This window comes from Meles meles, chromosome 14 (genome assembly GCF_922984935.1).
Source record: "Meles meles chromosome 14, mMelMel3.1 paternal haplotype, whole genome shotgun sequence".
Taxonomy (NCBI): Eukaryota; Metazoa; Chordata; class Mammalia; order Carnivora; family Mustelidae; genus Meles; species Meles meles.
This window is the reverse complement of record NC_060079.1, coordinates 65,824,327-65,848,352: the sequence shown is the minus strand read 5'-3', so window position 1 is coordinate 65,848,352 and position 24,026 is coordinate 65,824,327.

The following is a 24,026-nucleotide window of genomic DNA, read 5'->3' as shown; positions in this document are numbered from 1 at the left end:
GACCTGAGCCCAAGGCAGAGTGTTAATCCACGGAGCTACGCAGGCGCCCAGGTTAGGTGGCTTCTAACATGATTCCAGTGATCCTTGAGTCTTGGTGTTCCTGCCATTATCTCATCTCATCTTCTAGAAAGTGGAATGAGATTTTTTACTTGTTTCAATCCAAAAGATAAAGACAGAAATGATGGGTTTCACTCTCAAGATTAGATTATCAAAGACTTTGGCTTTCGCCTTGGGCACTCTCTTGTTTTATCTTGAATTGCCCATGTGTGTAGTACATTCATTCCCATGGAGAAGCCAATGTGGTGAATGTCTGAGGCCTGACAATAATCATGTTAGTAAGCTTGGCAATAAACCCCATCACCTTCCCCGAGTTAAATCTTTTGATGAGGCTGCACGCAGCCCTGGGTGACAGCTTGAGTGCAGCCCCCTGAGAGACATTGATCCAGAGGCAACCAGCTATGTCACACCGGAGTCCTGACCCATAGAAACTGGGAGAATACAAGTGTTTGCACGCACCTCCCCCACACAGACACACACTTTGAGAGGCACATGCATTTGAAGAATAGACCTTGAATCTGAGTTAGCAATATTTGTAACTAATTGGATCCTCTCATCTTCATTTTTTTTTTAAAGATTTTATTTATTTATTTGACAGACAGAGATCACAAGTAGGGAGAGAGGCAGGCAGAGAGAGAGAGAGAGAGGAGGAAGCAGGCTCCCTGCCAAGCAGAAAGCCCAACGCGGGGCTCGATCCCAGGACTCTGGGATCATGACCTGAGCGAAAGGCAGAGGCTTTAACCCACTGAGCCACCCAGGAGCCCCTCATCTTCATTTTTTTAAAACTGTATACACTTCATATGTGACATAAAAATGATTAGTGAAGAACAAACAAAACAAGTGCAAAAAAAGACTCCATAGGGGTCCCTGGGTGGCACCATGGGCTAAGTAGCCAGGTCTCGGTTTTGCCCCAGGAGGTGTTCTGATGGTTGTGAGATTGAGTCCCACCTTAGCTACAGCTGAACATGGAGTCTACTTGAGATTCTCTCTCTCTCTCTCTCTGCCCCTCCTGCTACCGTGCTCACACACTCTCTCTCTCTCTCTCTAATATAAAACAAATAAGTCTTAAAAAAAAAAAGGCTCCACAGCTGTCCATAAGATAGTTCTCAGGCATTTAAATGTGACTAATACAAATTGAGATGGGTTGTATGTATAAAGGACACACCACATTTTGAAGACTTAGTACCAAAATGCCAATGTTAACTATCTAGTTAGTAATTTCTTGTATTTATTTTATGTCAAATCAGTATTTTGCATATACTGGACACCATGTAAAATGCAGTATGAGAATTAATTTTACATGTTTAATTTTGCTTTTGAAAAATGTGTTCACCATAGTATTTATAATTAAAAATGTAGATTATATTATATTTTTATTGGATTACACTGGTCTAGATTATAAAGGCCCATGAGGTTTAAAAAAGAGAGAATAAAAATGATGATTTAGAAGTGAAGGGTTGATCTTTATTCAGACTGGGTAAGAAGGAAAGAATTAAGACTCTGGCCAAGAGAGGCTAATACAGTATTCTGGGTACTAATTCATCCTGGCAATACATAATACTCAAATTCTTGGGTCCCATTCTAACCCTATCAAATCCATTTATATAAACTCCTTGTATTCAAATGATTCCATTGAGGAGCAAGTTTTAATAATTACCGGTGTTCCAAATCCAATACTTTGGGAACCGAGGCTCTACTAGGTACAGCTCTGATAGTTTAAAGGAAAAGATTTTGTTTATTACATGATTGAAAATATTTCTTAAATGTAACCAAACCAGGGGTGCCTGGGTGGCTCAGTGGGTTATGCCTCTGCCTTCGGCTCAGGTCATGATCTCAGGGTCCTGGGATCGGGCCCCGCATCGGACTCTCTGCTCAGCAGAAAGCCCGCTTCCCTCTCTCTCTCTCTGCCTGCCTCTCTGTCTACTTGTGATCTGTCTGTCAAAAAAATAAATAAAATCTTAAAAAAAAATAAAAAAAATAACCAAACCAAACAGGAAAAAAATAAAGTTAGACTCCCTATTCTAATTAGTCCACCCGTGGTGCTCATTTAATAGATAAGTACACTGATAAATTGTCAGTAAGATAAGATACTTCTGTTCTTATACTCTAAAATCATACGGTCAAGGGAACTAGGCCTACAGTGAACTATATTAACTCTGATTCCTAATTTGTAACGTAAGATATTTTCATTCATTTTTTTGTTTGTTTGTTTAAATCATATGAAATAATAGTGGTGAAAGTGATCTGGAAATATTGCTTCAAAAGAAAAAATATTGCTGAAATGAATAAAGCAAGGTCATTTATAATAGGGCTTAGTCATCAGTCTATTTATTGCTGCACCATAATTATCACTGTGTTGCTGTCTGTGTGTATGTGTGTGCAGGTGTGCTGTGTGTTTTCTTGCATGAGAGATAAAAAGGTGTTGTCTTAGGTTGGGTGCTCCACAAGCAGGTCTTAAATAAGAATTTGTACTCAAGCTAGAACTGAGGAAGCGATGGAGTCAAGACTGATAAAGAAGTCAAGGAAACAGAGCAGAACAGGGGAAATAGCTGAGCAAAATTATGACTTGGCAAAGTCCCAACACAGGTACCTCCTGCTCCCTGTACTTGCCAACACAGCAGTTAAATAGCTCAAGGGCAGTCCTCAGAAGAGAGTCACAGATAGATAATTGTAGCAAAGTACTTAGAAATCACAGGATGGGTACATAAAAAGAGTAAGAAAGATTGATTTGGATGTAGGTGGAAGACTGATCTACCCACTTCACTCAATAGATAACCGTGAAGTTCTTTTCCCTCACTTAAACTTGCATTTAACTATTCACTGTTCATGCCACTCTTCTTAGCAATGCATCATCTTTCATTACTCAAATGTAGATGGAAAAGATTTAAATACAAATATCCTTAAAGAAAGAAAAGAAATCGACTAATGTATTCATTCAAATGTGCCTTCAACCATATTCTTTTAGACTCTTTCTTGGCAGACATAAAAGATGGAGACAGAAAGAGAAGCATTAAAGGATTATCACATCCACGAGTACTGATGTCTTCATAATTCTTCTGGAGTCTTCTTGGTTTGAATTACTATCAATTGTGGATACGGAAGTATTTTATTTGTGTTGTTTATTGTCCATGCTTTTTCATACAATAATAGCCAATTAGCACACACCTGGTATTGAAATTCTTTGCCTACAAGAAATTCAGAGGAAGTTTAAATGCAAACATAAATGGCCATGTTATCCATAAATAAGATCAGTAATTATAGTAACTAAAAGGTAGATTATGTTCTTAAATTATCTTTGCAATCCAGATGTTAAATTCAGTAAAATGTCTTCATTTATTGCTTTGTTTTTCAAAAAAGTATTTATAGCCTGTCAAACAAAGAACGTCAGTAAATTAATTAATTGAGTAGAATTATAGGTTATGTACAAAGCCTAGAAAATGCAGTAAACCCATTTCTAAATAGTATTTTGGTTACACATTTAAATAATATATTCAGTATGTTTCTTCCCAACTTCTTGACACCTTTTCACTGGAAGAACTTCTTAAATATAAAATAATAGGCTCCACTGATATTATGAAAAAAATGAAATAATTATTTCATTAGGCTCAGAATTTGTGTACTTTGTGTATTTGGATTTAGTAGAAATGAATTTGTGGTTTGGTAAGTGCAATCATTCAAATTGTAGAATTAGAGAAAAATCATAACGAATGTTCTAATTAAACACCTTTTGGTTGATATAAACTGAAACTCACTCAAGTTCGTTCAGATAAATGAAGAATCAATGTATAGAAAAGCTAATTTCATGGACTTCAAAGTGCAAAGTCTCAGTGAGAAGAAAGTCAAAAAGGTAGAAACCGAGTATCTACATGATCTTTCTTAATTTTCTCTTCCCCAATCTTACATATTACTCAATATTATCTCTTGTTCTGTCTTTATATAATCAAGGCTTATCTCAACCAGTCACTACCTATCACCAGCAGCTTCTTTGTCAGTGTAAATATTGAAGAATGAGATACATTGTATTTTGATGACCCTGAATACCTGCCTTTAGATTCTGACTCGGTCCCCATCATTTACTGTATCAGGTGGGCTGGAAACAGAGATTTGGTTGTCTCACCCTACTGATAATTGAATAATTTTTTCCCTTCTATATGTAAAATGTGAGGGGCACCTGGGTGGCTCAGTGGGTTAAAGCCTCTGCCTTTGGCTCAGGTCATGGTCCCAGAGTCCTGGGATCGAGCCCCGCATCGGCTCTCTGTTTGCTGAGGAGCCTGCTTCCTCCTCTCTCTCTCTGCCTGCCTCTCTGCCTATTTGTGATCTCTCTCTGTCAAATAAGTAAATAAAATGTGAAAGATTGCCTTTTGTGTGTGATCATATAAAGCTACAGATCATACAAAGCTACATTTCTGAGCCATAAAGAACTGAAAAACACATCTAGTTATTGTATGCAAAGTAACATTGAGAGAGACAATTCTTTCTTTTGTAAAAGCCCAATTACAATTCTCCCTAATGGGCTTTTTTATATTTCAATTTTCAAATAATTTGGGAAATAGAGAATGATAGAGTTTTTTTAAAAGTTACAATGCTTTTTTGTTTAAAAGAATCTATTGTAAGAATTCTAATTCCTTATTTCACCTCTACATATCTCTTCAATTCCATCCAATTCCATCCATTAACAGTTGAGAGAATATCTTTCCAGAGAGTTGTTTATATTTATGCACGCACACAGACCCCTATACACACACTGTTTAATATCAGATTATATTCTATGCATTTTATGAAATATGAAATGTACATAATACTATATTATTCTTTTCATTGCTGCTAAGTAAGACATCCTATGGATATAAAATATTTTATTTAGCCTATACTTTAGTTAGAGATATTTTGTTTATTTTGCCACCTATTTTTGGAAAAGAGACATAAAATGTTATATTTTTGCATACATATTTATCCCCTAAAATGATTATTTTTTATGCTAGTTTCCTGAAAGTAGGAGAGCAGAATTATAGATAGTTCATACTTCTAATATTATTAGGTAAAGTCAATCTAAATGTACAGATTTATGCCCCAAGCAACAGTAAACACTGATTAGTGACAACTCTTTCATATTTTCACCAAAAGTAGAAATTACAATTCTATGTTTTACATCCATTATAGGAAAAAATGACATTTTTTTGAGTTTATTTCCTTCCAGTAGAGAAGTTGATTATAATTTGAAGGATTTTTTTTTTTAATCTTATAAACTTTACTAATGCCTGTACCAGTTTTTCCGCTGGATTATTTACCTTCTAGTTATTGATGTGGAGATGCTTTTGTCTCTTAAAAGTAGTGAGAAAACTCTGAGTCTATCATTTGCACTTTTAATGTTGTTTATGGTTATTTCTCTGTATAGTCAATTTAGGAATGATTTTCAGATATAATTAGTATAATTTTGATAATAACTGCACAGTTACTTATTATTTTGGTAGAAAGTTATTCTTGCATTTTTATTTTCTAGAATCATTTTCATAATTTAGTAATTATCAGTGCTTTTGAGGTTACATATAAAACCATTGAATTTTGCTGTTATTTTAGTGTTCGAGTTTTGGTAACCTTTATATTTTTTCTCCTGTTGAGTCACCTTCAGTACATTCAATTTTTTTAATACCTCTATTTCATCTAGAATTTCAAATTTTGAGGTCTAAAATTATACATCTCATTATAAATCATCCCACTCTGCAAAATTATCAAAGCTATCCAAAATTGCACAATGAAGCAACAGGATTTATGGGGGAAATGGTTCTGGGGCACAATAGTCAAGATTTCTTCAGGGAAACAAACAAACAAACAAAACAGGAAACTAATAAAAAGGTGTAGCACAGTTTTAGACATGTTAATTTGTTAAGAAATACATAAATAGGATACTCCGATGTATGTGGTATCTTTCCTTGCATGAAAACTGAAGTTTGCTTATAGAAATAGGCTCTGTGGGCACCTGGGTGGCTCAGTTGGTTAAGCATCTGCCTTTGGCTCAGTTTATAATCTCAGGGTCCTAGGATTGAGCCCCACATTGGGCTCCCTGCTTAGTGGAAAGCTTGCTTTTCCCTCTTCCACTCCCCCTGCTTATGCTCTTTCTCTGTGTCTGTGTGTCAAATAAATAAATAAAAAATCTTTAAAAAAATAGACTCTGAAAACTTGTATCTTGTGAGTGAGGGTGAAGAGGTGGAAGTAGGGTTATCTGTCATTCAGACAAAGTTATAAGTTGTAACAGCACACGTGGATGGATCCAAGTCAAAACACACACCGAACTGAGGTTCCTGGTAGACATTTATGGTGTATGCTTGTGTGTGTATTTTGCACATTCTTATTCCTCAAGGTTCAATCAGGTGCAGTTTGTTGCATTTATTTAATGTTCTGCAGATGAAATCATGCATTAACAAACACAATACATTATTCTCAAATTGTTCCCTAATATATCAGCTTCCTTGGAACAAATTTACTTTCTCAAAAGAATCATTATACTAGAACTGGTCATATATATATATATATTTTTTTTTTTCTGTGATCAGTATATAGGAAACATAAAGGTATATAAAGGCATATCTGTGTTACCTTTCTTCTTGTTGTGAAAACATGAAAAATTTCAGCAAAAGGAAGATTTGGGAGTAATAGAAATGTTCACTGCTCCGTGGCCCATGAAGGCCGGTCATTGTGAAACAATGGAAATGAACATGCAGGGATTAAATAACCATGAGATTATTTATGCTAAAGGCATGAATTCATAACAAATCAAATAGGACATAGCTAATATTTCAATAGGAAGCTTCTGCCATTAGTGTTTTTGAGTTCACTTGTCATGAATCTAAAACAATTGACAAGTTTAGCAATCCAGAAAAATTATTTTCTGCCTCTCCCTCCTCCTGGATAACACTAAATTGTATACTGATTTACAGCTGGAATGAACAAAAATGTTCTGCATTAAGATATGTATTACAGTTTTTAAAGTATTAATTTCATCTAGCAAAGACTACCACAGAAGGGGATAGGAGTATGTATATTTTTTAGTTTTCAAGATATGCTTGTGTTTCTTACCAAAATTATTGTTAGTATTGATGAGAACTTATAATAATCTTGTGCTATTGGAAAGAGAAACAACTGATAATTTTGGAGCTGGAATAGTTCAGCCTTAGATATGATGAAAGATATTTTGGTGGGGAAAAAGTCTGTAACCAACCCAACAAGGAGCAAAACTAACCTCCAAACAAAATAATTACTAGAAGTTACCAATTTAGGGATGAACTTGACAAATGACTAAAACTTGGAACTTTAGAGGGAATTGAATTATAAACTACTTCCAGCCATTTGGGGAAGCATCTCCAGCTTGAATGCAATTAGGATCTTTTTATAACTTTTTATAACGTTTTCAAGTTTTTGGCTTGCCATTTATGAAGTTATGATGTCTGAATTTAATTCTACCAATGGAAAAAGCAGGTGTCAGTATATTTATTAGAAACATTCAAGTTAAGTTTTATTGTAATTGAGGGCAGATTGATGCAGTTCACTGAATTTGCTTTGTATTTTTCATTCTCATTTTGAGTACCTAGAGGTTATTGTTACCGAGCTTTATGCTCTTCAACTTCACTGAGAAGCAAACAATTTCTATTTTCCATAGCCTTTTATGATCTCTTTTCCATCTCAGTCTAATGGGATGTAAAGATGCATCCTGAATTTTTTTAGGTCAAATCCCAATGGATTATACACATAAAATAAAATATAACTGAAATGCTAGTTAATGAGGTTTTTTACTTTTATATTTTTCTTCTTCTAATGTCAAAAGACACAGGAAGTGGTATTTTTTTCCCCAGCTTTTTTGAGATATGACAAATTACATTGTGTACATTTAAGGTGTACAGGTATTAATTGGATATATGTGTATTTTGTGAAATGATTACCACAAATCAAGTTAATTAACACATCTACCACCTCACATAGTTACCAATTCTGTGTGTGTGAGAACATTTAAATATGAGAATATTTACTATTTATTAATATTTAATAAATATAAATATTTAAATATCTTAAATGAGAACATTTAAGATATACTCTCTTAAGGTGTCTGTATGGCTCAGTTGATTAAGCATCCAACTTTTGATTTTGGCTCAGGTCTTGATCTCAGGGTTGTGAGATCAAGCTCCAAGTGGGGCTCCGCACGGGTCATGGAGTCTGCTTAAGATTCCTTCTCTCCCTCTATTCTTCCCTCTCTTAAAAGAAAAAAAAAAATCTACTCTCTCTACAAATTTCAAGCATAAAACACAATATTGTATTGTTAAATATAGTCATCATGCTGTATATTAGATCCTCAGAATTTATTCATCTTATAATTGAAAGTCTGTGCCCTTTGACAAACATCTCTACAGTTCCTCCACTTCCTAGCCCAGGGCAATCACCAGTCTTCTCTGTTTCTATGAGACAGACTTGTTTCAAACTCCACATGTAACTGAAATCATACAATATTTATCTTTCTCTGACTTACTTCACTAAGGAGAATGCCTTCAAGTTTCAGCTATGTTCTTGTGAATGGCAGAATATCCGTCTTCCTTTTTGTTTTGTTTTGTTTTGTTTAATAATATTCAATTGTATATATGCCTGACATTTTTTTTATCCATTCATCTATTGACAGAGACTTACACTGTTTCCATATCTTGACTATTATAAATAAGCTGCAATAAAGATGGAGGTGAAGACATCTCTTTCAGATAGTGATTTCATTTCCTCAAATATATACCCAGAAGTGGAATTGCTGGATCATATAGTAATTCCATTTTAAATTTTTTGAGGAAACTCCATATTGTTTTTCATAATGACTATACTAAGTTACATTCCCAACAACAGCACACAAGTGTTCCTGTTTCTTCACATCCTCACCAATACTTATTATCTCTTATCTTTTTGATAATGGACATCTTAATAAGTATGAGGTGATATTTCACTGTGGTTTTGATTTTCAAATTTCTGATAATTAGTGATGTGCTCAACATTTCATATATTGTTAGCCATTGGTATGTCATATTTGGAAAAATGTCTCTTAGGTCCTTTGCTCATTTTTTAATCAGATTGTTTTCTGTTACTATGCTGTATAAGATCCTTATACATTTTAGGTGTTAAACAACCCCTTATCAGATATCACACACAAATAAAAAGATATCCTGTGCCCATGAACTGGAAGAATTAATACTGTTAAAATGTCCATACTACCCAGATTGATCTATAGATTCAATGTAATCCCTATAAAAATTCCAATGGTATTTCCCAGAAAAATAGAAAAAGAAACCCTAAAATTAATATGTATACACAAAAATTCCATGAGACAAAGCAACCAAAAGAAAGGAAAACAGAGTTAGAGGCATCACACTTGATTTCAAATTATACTACAGAGGTTCAGTAATGAAAAGAGTTTGTTACTGGCAGAAAAACAAACACCTAGAATATTGGAACAAAATGGAGAGCCAGGAATAAACCCACACCTGCAGAGTCAATTAATATTTGACAAGGAATCCAAGAATACACAAGGGGAAAAAGATTTTTTTCAATAAATGGTTTTGGAAAACTGGATATTCATCTGAAAAAGAATGGTTTTGAACCCTATTTTACATCCTTCACAATAATTAATTGAAAATAGATTAAGTACTTAAATTCAAAAGCTGAAACGAAAAAAAAAACTTAGAAGAAAACATAGGGGAAAAGCTCTTTGATAGTGGTCTTGGCAATGAATTTTTGTATATGGCACCAAAAGTATCGGCAACAAAACAAAAGTAAGCAAGTGGGACTACATCAGCCTTAACAACTTGTGCACAGCAAAAGAAAGATTCAAGAAAATGAAAAGACAATGTATAGAAAGGAAGAAAACATTTTAATTGTCTTAACAGAGGAAGATCTAAGCCATTATCTCCTGGAAGCAGGTGGCTATCGTTGCCTATTGTCTCAAACCTAAATAAATAATTTTAGATTGGATAATCAGATTTCCTTATAGTATGCTTTCATCATATGTTGTTAATGAAATCTAGAATTGCTGTTTTAACCCATATCCGAAGTAAAAGGTAGTGAGTTTTTTATAAGTAAGTTATTTTCTCTTTTCTTTTCTCAAGATTTTCTTCAGAAGATCATGACATATAAGCAAAAATGTTATTTTTAAATTATTTTCATGTATTTAAATACTCTTTAAGTGTATAAATATTACCCTGTTTGAGGATATTGACTGATAGAATAAATGCCTAAAAAATAAAGCTATTTTTCCTCTTTCTTGGTAAAATGTAATAAAATTGTATTGCTTTTCTCTGGCACAGGATCAGATTCAATGGTGTTCATTTGCAAAGATTTTAACTTGAAGATAAGATCAACAGCAAAGATATATTTAGTTTCAGTGAAAACCTTTTAATTCAATGAGATAGATGGCCTTACATTCTCTGATAGTCTTAACAAAATTTAAACTGTCTTTCCTCTAGAGGCCTGAAAATGTTTGAAGAACAGTATCTCACAAATGGAAATTTGTATAAATGCCTGTTTTAACCAGTCAATACCTCGTGTGTGAGATGACACAGAGCTTCCATGATGGTTGACTACTTTCTTCCTTGTATACTACTATCCAGGTACGGTCTTATAGGTGCATTTTATGCATTCTGAAATATTGATTCTTCTATGCTCCAATTTTGGCAACTTGCAATGTTCTTTAATCCATTTCTAATTGGTAAGGATTTTTTTTTTTCTGAAATTTGCACACCAAAAAGTGATGACATGACTCCTTGTTCTTTTCTCTGAAGGAATAACTAGCCTGATGAAACTGCGGTTGTGGGGGGGGGGGCACCTCACCGCTGCTACCACAGAGAAAATAGTTTTCTTTTAGATTTAAATATTTACTTACTAGGCAAGTTTTATATGATTGTGAAGTTGTACCAAGCCAAATGCCTGGGAGAGCCATACAATTGGGGATTTCTCAAATTGGATTTACACTTGCAAATAAACACAGACTATATATTTAATTCTCTGATGTCATGATGCAGCTCAGATGAAGAGTATATGGCGCTAGTATTTTTTTTTTTCCCCCTGAGTCAGGCTCTATTGAAATTTCAACAAGCTGTTCTACTAGCCTGTATATAGAACTTGGCAGGGGTTACAGCTAGCAGTCGGCAGCAGCAAAAGTCATTTCTCTTCGACAGAATCCATAAAGCCAAACACTGTAATAACTTCTCTGATGGAATTTTAGTGGTGAAGCTCTTTGTCTTGTTACCATTGCCATTCACACTCCAACTGAGTCTTCACCTGTAGGGAATGATTATGATGCTCTGAGGTCTCTGTTTCCACCTGTGACCCCTGATCAACTGGAAAGTGACACTCTTTCCTCAAAATGAGTTTGATACTGGGGAAATTATGCTGTCAGAGAAAATCCTCATTCTCTAAGGACCTCTCTGAGTTGCAGCAGTGGCCTTCTGAACTAACAAGAGGCAAACCCATAAGTTACTGGATGTTCTTTTTTCTCTAACCTTTAACATACGGAATTGGAAAGGATCATCTACAGTGATCATCTACAACTTCAGGATAAGATGCCTGAGAGGCAAAGAAAATAACGGAATAATTTGGAGTCTCCCTGTCCCCTATGCTAGATTTTAGCTTTATGCGTATTCTTGTTGTAGTTGGACTAACGATGAAGTTGAGCAATGAATTCAGATGTTTTATCTCAAAATTACGAAATCGTTACCTGAGAAATTCTTGGGCTTGTATTTTGAGCTCAGAAGCATGATTTCTCAAAATAGGATGCCTTCATATGAGTAAGGTGTTATCCGAAGAATAAAGTAAAATTAAAGACTACTTTAATATGAATTTCCAAGAATCGTATATCTTACTTCACGGTTTTGTTTTGAGCTTATGTCAGCATGTGGCATTGTGAGTGCTTCTGATATGGCAATAGAACCGTATTCCAATAAATGAAGCTCTGTGAACTGGGGTCATGCCAACCCATATGATTAAAATAAAAGAAATGGATTAAAATAAAACATAATTTGCTTTTTGAAACATTTACATTAAAATATATAAACTAGGGCGCCTGGGTGGCTCAGTGGGTTAAAGCCTCTGCCTTTGGCTCAGGTCATGATCCCAGAGTCCTGGGATCGAGCTCCATATCAGGCTCTCTGCTCAGCAGGGAGCCTGCTTCCCTTCCTCTCTCTCTGCCTGCCTCTCTGCCTACTTGTAATCTCTGTCTGTCAAATAAATAAATAAAATCTTTTAAAAATATATATACATATAGTATATACATAATATATATACATATAGTATATATATAAAATATATACATATAGTATATGTGTATATTTTTAAAAGATTTTATTTATTTTATTATTTATTATATATAAATATATAATTTTATATTAATATATAATATATATACTATATAGTATATATATATTTTTAAAGATATATATTTATATCTATATATCTTAAAGATATATATAAATATACATATATTTATATATAAATATATATACTATATATAACTATATAGATCTTAAAGATATATATAAATATATATACTATATATAGTATATATATTTTTAAACATTTTATCTATATTTATTTTATTATTTATTTATATATGTAAATATATACTTATATATTAAAATATACATACTATATAGTATATATTAATAATAAAATATTGATAATATTAATATTTTATATTATATATTATAATAATATTACTAATAAAAATTTATTAAAATCAGAAACTTATTGGTATTTCAGTCCTGTTATTAGTGTAGTCTTTGGCTTGAATAATTTAATAACACAAAATATAAGCTTCGTGTGAGTGGCTAATAGGTTATGCAAGAATTGAATAAATATTCTAAAATGCAGTATAGTTGATCAATATGATAACTGACCAGCAGACTGGCTATTCTGTTTGTAAAGTTAAATAGTGAAAGGAATATTGATAATATGTCACAAGAGTCCAGGAGAATTTATTATGATTTACATAAGTTTAGAAGGAAAACAAAGCTGAAATTTTATGTTGAGTTGAAATAACTGAAAATCTATTAAACAGTTCAAACCAAAGACTAAACCAATAACGGGGCTGAAATACCAGCAAGGTTCCAATTATAATAAATTCTTTATTTCAGTAAGTTAAGATGAGAGACCTGTCATTTTAAGTTTTTTTTTTTTTTAAGATTTTATTTATTTATTTGACAGAGGGAGACACAGGGAGAGAGGGAACACAAGCAGAGGGAGTGGGAAAGGGAGAAGCGGGCTTCCCACCAAGCAGAAGCCCGATGCCAGGCTCAATCCCAGAAACCTGGTATCAGGACCCACGCTGAGGGCAGATGCTTAATAACTGAGCCACGCAGGTGCCCCAACGGAAGGTTTTAAACAAAAAGCCAAAAGTTAAAAATTTTCCTAATCTGAATCTGAACTTTTATTAGCTTGAATTACAAGTATTACATTATAATTATTTCATAATTACTAAAATTAAATGTTCTGAAACATAATAATGCCTGAAAAAATACCTTTAAAAAAAGTCTAAAAAGAAATTTCAACCATGACTTAGAACAAAGACTTAGAGAACTATGAGAACAAAGTTACATTCTTTGCGAAATTGCAGGTAATAGAGTAGCAATGGATTAAAATAATAAACAAAACGATTGCTGCTCTACTATTACCTGCAATTTTCAAGGTTCAAGGTTTAGCCCATCCTTTTACCTTTATATCATCCAACTGATTCTCACTAAGGAAGAATAATGATAAGAAGGAAAATATGCTGAGGGTAATTATAACAATATTGGTGATTCTAATGATGATGGAAGTCTCTCTCCCAACCTGACCATATCTATTCCCTTCTTCTGTGACCTCCAACCAACCCTCTTTCTTGTATTTCACAGAAAGGACAATTGTATGTGTGTGTGTGTGTGTGTGTGTGTGGTTATTTCTTTTTTTCATATTAACATATAATGTATTATTTGTTTCAGGGGTACACGTCTGTGGTTCATCAGTCTTGCACAATTCCCAATGTTCACCATAACACATACCCTCCCCAATGTCCATCATCCAGCCACTCCATCCCTCCCATCCCTCTCCACTTCAGCAACCCTCACTTTGTTTCCTGAGATTAAGAGCCTTTTATGGTTTGTCTCTCTCTGTAGTTTCTTCCTGTTTCATTTTTTTCTCTTCCCTGATGATTCTCTGTCTTGTTTCTCAAATTCCACACATCACTGAGATTATATGATAATTGTCTTCCCCCAAATGACTTATTTCATTTAGCAGAATACCCTCTAGATCCATCCATGTCATTGCAAATGTGAAGATTTCATTTCTGATGGCTGTATAATATATGTGAGATATATGTATATGTGTGTGTATGGATAAAGAAGATGTGATTGTTATTACATATATAATCACATCTTCTTTATCCATGTGTGATAATATATGTGATTATATATATAATCATATCTTCTTTATCCATGTGTGATAATATATGTGATAATATTATTATATATAATAATATATATTATATGTGATTATATATAAATATATTATATATAATCAGATCTTCTTTATCCATGTGTGATAATATATATAATAATATATAATATATATACATATATATAATCACATCTTATTTATCCATGTGTGATAATATATGTGATTATATATATATAATCACACCTTCTTTATCCATTCATCTATCAATGGATGGCTGAGCTCTTTCCATAGTTTGGCTATTGTGGACATTGTTACTACACACATTGGGGTGCATGTGCCCCTTTGTATTACTATATTTGTATCTTTGGGCTAAATACCCAGTAGTGCAATTGCTAGGTTACAGTAGCTCTGTTTTTAACTTTTTGAGGAACCCCTATACTGTTTTCCAGAGTGGTTTCACCAACTTGCATTCCCACTAATAATGTAGGAGGATTCCCTTTTTCCATATCCTCACCAGTATCTGTCATTTCCTGACTTGTTAATTTTAGCTATTCAGACTGGTGTGAGGTAGTATCTCATTGTAGTTTTGATTTGTATTTCCCTGATGCCAAGTAATGTTGAGCATTTAGAAAAGGACAATATTACAAAAGCTGATTAATCTTGTTTTGAGTCACTTAGAGCTGGACACTCACCTCTCAGTCTTCCCAAATTCCAAAGACCCATTTATACTCTAACATGTATTTCAATAACTGCTTGCTCACATTTCACCACTTACAACTTAAGAATCTATACCTTGAATTTTGTTGGATGCAGAAAAAGCCCCATCTCTCTTTCCTCCTCCTCCTCCTCCTCCTTCTCCTTCTTCTTCTCCTTCTCATTTTTTCTCCTTCATCTTCTCTTCTTCATTTTTAGATTTAAAGAAGAGGAAAATCCTGAATTTGTCCCTGAATCTATAGAAAGAACTTATAATAATGTTCTTTTTTAAAATTTTATTTATTTATTTGAGAGAGAGAGACAGAGAGACAGAGACAGAGAGAGCATGAGAGAGGAGAAAGTGAGAGGGAGAAGCAGTCTCCCTGCAGAGCTGGGAGCCTGATGCAGGACTCGATCCTGGGACTCAGGGATCATGACCTGAGCCAAAGGCAGTGGCTTAACCAACTGAGCCACCCTGGCACCCCTATAATAATGTCCCCTGCTTAATATGTATCCTATGCATCTCTTCTTTAGTAAAAGTGGGAATATGTGATAGTTAAATAGCATGTGTGAAATTATTATAATTATTACTGAGTTCTGTTATTTTGAGCATTAAATATGGAGAACCCACTGTATTGAGGGCTTGAAGAAATGGAAAGCATCCAGAGAAACCATGTTGTTTATTCTTCTCTGACTGCTTTCAAGATTGCTTCTTTATCTTTGCTTTTTAGCAGTTGACTATAATATGGCAATTCATTCTTCCCTTTGATTTTATCTATTTGGAGTTTCCTAAGCTGCTTCTATCTATAAATTTAAGTATTTCACTGAATTTAGAACATTTCAGCCCAATATCACTTAAATTAATTTTTCAGTCCCATTCTCTCTTTCTCCTCCCCTCTGGGACTCCAGTTTCAAATGTGTTTAATATATTGAAACTATCCTACACAACTCTGAGATTCTGTTATTTTTATTTAATCCTTTTTTGGGGGTCTTTTTCTTCAGATTGTATTTTTTTGTTGTTGTTGATCAATCAGGAGGTTTACTTACTTTCTCAGTCATCTCCATTCACTCTTAAGCTTATCCAATGATTATTTCCCCCATATTTTATATTCCATTTTCAGGTAGAGAGTTCTCTTCTGTTCAATTTAATTTGTTTAATTATTTTGTTTGGGTTTTTGATTAATTTTATACAGGTCTCTATTTGTCTTTTCAATTATTCTTTATTTTCATTTATTATGAGAGCTTATTTCTTTACCTCATGGAGTCTAGGTAGTAACACCTAAACTCATAATAATACATTTGCATGGCATTTCAATCCCTCTACCCGCACCTATGCAGAAAGGCTGCCAAGAGGTACAAACATTCTAGGTCCAAAACTGCCCCTCCCAACCTTTGATAGGAGTTTCCAAAATGATTGGAAGCACCCTCCATTAGACATCACTTCACTATATCTCACAGGTCCTCCCAGCCCAGAAACCCACTAATATCCAACTCCAAAACACTCTGTTCTCCCACTTTGAGAGTGCCCTTTCAGTTTAATAAACTGCTTTGTACTTGCCACTTTCCTTCGGGCTGTCTGTATTTGAGAGTGGATCCCCCTGTCAATCTTTTCATGACATATCCAATAGAGACTTCCATTCATATAATGCAGACATACTCCTAACAATAATATAATACAAAATTTATTTTAGGATTGATTTTTCACATTTTTCAAAACAAAATATAATTCTAAACACATGGAAAGAATGTAGAAATGCCAGTTTGTTGACTATCTATCCATTTACAAATTGGTGGAATTTTATGTAAATATAGAATAAATATTTTTCAAGCCATATTTTCAGCTGATTTTAAAATAATCTTCCAATTGTACATTAAGTATAGTACTAATTAATAACATATTATGCCAAACCCACTGATTAATCATAGCATTAATACGTAAGATAAATTATTTCATTCCCTTGAACAATGCAGGTTTGTTATCTGAAAAACAAAGCAAGCAGCCCCAAAATATTAGTTTCCTATACAAAAATATTGGCTTGTTTTTAATTAAATTTATTGACTATCTCTTTGTGTTTGTGTCTTTGTATGCATGTAAACTTTGTTCTCTGTTTGCTTTTAAGTGTTTAATCTGAAAAGAAAATGTTTCATATAAACTTTTTATGTTAGAAATAGCTTACCTTGTTACTCCTGTCCCTAATTTCCCATTAAAATACATGTTACTAAAGAAAATGATACATAGTTTCAGTGCTACTAAAATGGAACAGTAACATAGGTTCTCCATATCCTGAATGTTATTTCCATCAAGTGAAATTGTGAAAGAATGTGGCCTAATTGATCATCAACCATCCTTTGTAAGGAGTTGAATAGCACAGTTGATTAGAAAACTAGAGAAAATATTTTTGAACCACAGGCATTATTGTTTCATCAAACTCAATATTGAGCAGAATTAATAGTACTACTTTGAAAAATGCAGATAAATTTCCCCCACTCTCCTTTACCACTTTTCTCCTTTATTATTTACTCCTTTCTTCTTTCTGTTCTTTTTCCTTTCTCCATGCTTTACCGTTCTCCCCCTTTTATTAGTTTAAGAAACTCGTTACTAACATTTTCAAGATACAGAGCATACATATGGTCCTGATTAATAAGTCAATCAGTATCAGATGGAATGATAAATAAATATTAATTTAACCCTTAGCTTATTTTGTTTTTCACTTATTCTTAATTATTATTATTGCTATTATTTTTACTTTGGTTGTAGCAGCTTACCCTTTAGGCTAATATGTGTGTATCCTCATTTTATTAATTAGAAAGTTTACAAGGACTTAGGATAACAACTGCTAGGTGGTAACTTGTATCTTTGAACACATGTCTGTCTGGCCATATCCTTAAACATCCTTAAAAATCTTCATTTTGCCTGCCATGTCATAACTATAAAAATAAATAAAAAGAGAAAATCACAGTTTGCCAAACTTTCAGGTTGGCTAGTAGTTTCTTTTTTGTGTTATGAGAGTAATTTATGGAAAGACAAAGGGGGTGAATTTAGACTGATGAGTAGTTTCCTTGTATTAGAAAAGGATATCGATTCCATATCAATTTAGAAAAGGTTCTTATTCTTTTTTCCTCACTAGAAATTATTTTTATATATATAAAATTTTATATATATAAAATATAATTATTTTATAAATACGATTTACATATATAAAATTTTTTATATATATAAAATATAATTATTTTATAAATACAATTCCATGTCAAAAAGAAATGCTGACTGACCCTTCTTCTTTGGTAGTGGTTTACTAACTTTGTTCATTACTAAGATTCTGTGTACATACCCTAAAACTACAATGGGTTCCAAGAATTTATGAAGACTAGTTTTGAGCACATTTTCTAGACATGAAAGAATAGAGGTGAGGAAGACTGAATGTCAGTTAGCTCAGACAAACTATACCTTTTCATTCCAATTTACATTAACTGTATGACATATTTAAGAACCAACTCACATTCAATTTTAGCTTATTAACTAGAGATTTTTTGTGTGATTTTAAATTTGTATAGAAATATTATAAGTATTAAGATATGGTTATCATTACCTCCCTTATATTTAAAAAAGAAAAAAAAATATTTTCCTGAAGAATATGTTAAAGTTAAATGAAATATATTTAATTTTCAATGATAATCCTAAAATATGTTTCAAAAGACATCATCCCTTCAAATTTATCAACAATATTTTCTGTAGTTTAAAGTTTTTATTTAAATAGTGTAATTGGGGGTGCCTGGTGGCTCAGTTGGTTGGGCAACTGCCTTCTGCTTATGTCATGATCCCGGAGTCCTAGGATTGAGTCCCGCATCAGGCTCCCAGCTCAATGGGGAGTCTCCTTCTCCCTCTGACCTCCTCTCTCATGCTCTCTCTCACTCTGTCTCTCTCTCTCTCTCTCAAATAAATAAATAAAATCTTTAAAAAAAATAATGTAATTGATAAATAATAATCTCTTTTAAAGAAATTACTAAATTATTACTTGTATTTTCACATAGACCATTATATATTGGTATATTTATTGGTATATTTTGTTTATGGTTTAAATGTAGATAGTCCTACATCTATTATATTATTGCATACCTAATTCTTCCATCAAATGTCACAGCGTAAATAGTTCTAATGTTTTGTGTTAGTTTCAAAATTATATAGTAATATTCAATTATGTAAATATTCCTGAGTATTTTCCATTATCTCACTGTTAATCATTTACATTATTTGTTTTTTTTCTCTTCCATGTTAACTTGTTCATATTATGTTGAAAACATAAAAGGGGGATGTGGAGTCTAATACTGCAATATATAAATATATCACATCATCAAATTGTACCCAAAATTACACAATGGTATCTGCCAAGCATATCTCAACAAAACTGAAAAAATAATGTATCAGCCAAAAAACAAAAGTTTAAGCCAAGTTTAATGAGCCTTGAACCCTATCTGTGGATAGTGTGGTACTTGCTCAATTAGGAGACGGCATCTCACTGCATGTCATAGACAGTTTGTGGGTGCACAAGGAGCCACACGCTTTCATTTTGCTCTGGGCCCTACAAATTGCATCGCTGGTCCTGCATACAAGTGGTTGCAGTAACTGTGTAGAAAAGTAGACAAAGGTGCCGATTCTTCTAAGTATTCAACAAAGAAGCTCTACTTAATAATGGTGAGTAGTTCTAGATGTTATTGAAATAAAAACGTAAGGAAAAAATTTAATGTTTTGAAACTGATTTTTAGTTTTTTTAGAAAGGCATCTTCTGAGTTGTGGTAAATAAAGGTGAGAATGTTGTCAAGTGGCTATGAATTCTGCACTTTGGCCTGGAGATCATGACACCATAGGCCATGACACCATAAAAAGAGCCTGTGGAAATGGATGGTACTTTAAAATACTGGCTCAGTCATTTCTATGCTTCATGACCTTATGTAAACTGGAAGTTTTCTCTTGCTCCATTGTGAAGTTGAGGTAGTCATGCCAATCCCAGGTACCAAACACATAGCCATCACATATTTTTGTTGTCTCATATGATGCCAGCTTCTTCAAAGTCTGAAATTATTTTAATTTTTCCTGACTTTAAACAATGGTGGATTTGAAGTACAAATACAGGTCACTGGCTTCTTCTAAAAAATAAGAAACTTTGACAACATTGGGTTAGCATTTTAACATGACAGGTATCACCGGGAACTAATACCAACCTGCCTTACAGAGGACTTATGTTCTCCGCTTTGCACAGTCCAACATTTCCTATTACTGCCCCAGTCCTCTTCCTCTGTGTTCCTGCTTACTGTAGACAGCTCAGTTTTATTCCTAACCCACCTAGAAGGATTAAAAAGATAATTAGACAAATAATAAAAAGAATGTGCTCAGCCCATATTTGACTCTAAAAAAAACCTAAAAAAATGTGGAAAATAATTTTGCTGCCACTTATGATATCCTGGGGGGATTTTATATTATATCATCATCATAAAAACACTGTGGATGAGAAGCTATGATCTCCATTGTAACAAAGAGTAAAATGAGTCAGTTATATAGATTACCCAAGCAAGTCCACAGAGCCAGTAAGTGCCAGAGAGAGTATTGAAACCCACAGTGTCTGGCTTGAGAATCTCTTATTCAAGTTCTGCTATTACTACATCCAGTCAGTGCAGTAATTAGGAAAGTAGAATTCCAAATTATGCATAATGTTAGAATACTCTAATTTGAAACAAGTATTAAATTGAATCTTATGAATTTAAAGTAATGGGACAAATATAAATGGAAGGGTCTTTATCTAATTCGTATTCTATAAAATTTATATGCAAATTGAAGACAAAAATGTATATTACTGAATACAAGTGGGAGAATATCTAATTCTGTTAACCACCGAGATCTTAATATGTATATACCTCATAGATTATCACAATAGATTCATAAAGATTTTGTATATAATCATGCATAAAAATGAAACAGGCAGCTTATTTTAGAAAGAATTCTATTAAGCTTTTATAATAATTGTAGTTGTGCTTTCTAATATTTTTTGACTGCATCCCCTACCCTACTTTTCAGCATGATTAAATAAGGGTTTTCATTGTGATTTTAATCTGCTTAAAATAAGTTTCCATTCCAATCTATTAAAAATGTGTTAAATTAACAAAAATACAACAACAGAGAAAATATTTGCAAAATTTAATATGGAAAGTTTAGGCAGTAAAAGCTTAATTGCACATTATAAATCCTAGTATTTTGGCATTTGGCAATATAAAAGTAATCCTCAAAACCATAACAGGCTGGTCTCTATGGTGTGTTCACTTCCTGCATGAGCAAATGTTTTCTATGAATATCAATAGTGGAATGGCTGAACTAGTGTAACAGGACAAGTTGCCCCAGTTCTGTCTCTATTATTTTTTTTTAATATTTTATTTATTTGACAGAGAGAAATCACAACTAGGCAGAGAGGCAGGCAGAGAGAGAGGAGGAAGCAGGTTCCCCGCGGAGCAGAGAGCCCGATGTGGGGCTCCATCCCAGGACCCTGAGATCATGATCTGAGCCGAAGGCAGAGGCTTTAACCCACTGAGGCACGCAGGCACCCCTATTATTTTGTTTTTTAAGGAAATTCTATCAACAGATAGTAGGAGTAACTGCTGTATATTAATCATTATTGGATTCTTCACCATTTCCTGTGGCATAGGTCAAAAGTTAATCAATACATTTTGTTTTGAATATCTCAAAGAATTTCAGTCTTAATTAGATCATTCATAATTAGCATGGAATTGAAGCATTAGCAAGTTCATATTAGTGGTCAAGATATGTAAGCGAAAACTTAACCTTGATGATATCACAGAAAATTAAAATAACAATACTGTTTAAATAAGGCCAAAGGAGAAAAATAGTCATTAGGAATTCAGTATGAGCTCATCTGCAATATACTGCCCAGTTACTGCACATATAGTAAAAAGAGGATTTTTTTCCTTGCATAAGCCAAGGAGGCTGAGTTTTAATTAATAAGTGAATTGTATTTTCACCAATACATTTTTAAAAATTTTTAAATTTTTTATTAACATATAATGTATTATTAGCCCCAGGGGAACAGGTCTGTGAATTGCCAGGTTTACACATTTCACAGCATTCACCATAGCATATACCTTCCCCAATGTCCATAACCAAACCACCCTCTCCCTACCCCCCCACAACCCTGTTTGTTTTGTGAGTTTAAGAGTCTCTGATGGTATCTCCCTCCTGATCCCATCTTGTCTCATTTTTTCCTTCCCTACTCCCCCAAACCTCCACTTTGCCTCTCAACTTCCTCATATTCAGGGAGATCATATGATAATTGTTTTTCTCTGCTGACTTATTCATTCAGCATAATACCCTCTAGTTCCATCCATGGAACTTGCAAATGGCAAGATTTCATTTCTTTTGATGGCTGCATAGTATTCCATTTGGACAGCCACATGCAGAAAAATGAAACTCAACCATTTCCTTACACCAAACACAAAAGTAGACTCCAAATGGATGAAAGACCTCAATGTGAGAAAGGAATCCATCAAAATCCTTTAGGAAAACACAAGCAGCAATATCTTCAACCTCTGCCACAGCAACTTCTTCCTAGAAACTTAGCCAAAGGCAAGGGAAGCAAGGCCAAAAATGAACAATTGGGACTTCATCAAAATCAAAATCTTTTGCAAAGCAAAGGAAACAGTCAACAGAACCAAAAGACATCTGACAGATTGGGAGAAGATATTTGCAAATGACATATCAGATAAAGGGCTAGTATCCAAAATCTATAAAGAACTTAACAAACTCAACACCAAAGAACAAATAATCTAATCAAGAAATGGGCAGAGGACATGAAGAGACATTTCTGCAAAGAAAACATTCAGATGGCCAACAGATACATGAAAAAGTGCTCCACAGGGGCGCCTGGGTGGCTCAGTGGATTAAGCCGCTGCCTTCGGCTCAGGTCATGATCTCAGGGTCCTGGGATCGAGCCCCGCATCGGGCTCTCTGCTCTGCAGAGAGCCTGCTTCCTCCTCTCTCTCTGCCTGCCTCTCTGCCTACTTGTGACCTCTCTCTCTGTCAAATAAATAAATAAAAAATCTTTAAAAAAAAAAAAAAGTGCTCCACATCACTCAGCATCAGGGAAATACAAATCAAGACCATAATGAGATACCACCTCACACCAGTCAGAATGGCTAAAATTAACAAGTCAGGAAATGACAGATGCTGGTGAGGTTGTGGAGAAAGGGGAACCCTCCTACACTGTTGGTGGGAATGCAAGCTGGTGCAGCCACTCTGGAAAACAGCATGGAGGTTCCTCAAAAAGTTGAAAATACAGCTACCCTATGACCCAGCAATAGCACTACTGGGTATTTATCCTAAAGATACAAATGTAGTGATCCGAAGGGACACGTGCACCCTAATGTTTAAAGCAGCAATGTCCACAATAGCCAAACTATGGAAAGAAGCTAGATGTCCATCAACAGATGAATGGATAAAGAAGATGTGATATATATTCACAAATATGTTTTAATGTAGAAAGTCTGTTTCATACTAGTCCTATAATGGATTACTTTACTTCCCAAATTATTACTAAATAATGGTGGCCTAAACACTGAAATTCCTAACCAGTTTTGTGTCTATTGACAAATGAATGCATTATAAGTATTGTCTCCTTTGAACAACCACTGTTCTAATCATCCCAAAACATTAAAAAGAAGAAGAAGAAGAAGGAGAAGAAGAAGAAGAAGAAGAAGAAGAAGAAGAAGAAGAAGAAGAAGAAGAAGAAGAAGAAGAAGAAAGAAAAGAAAAAGAAAAAGTCTTACAGACT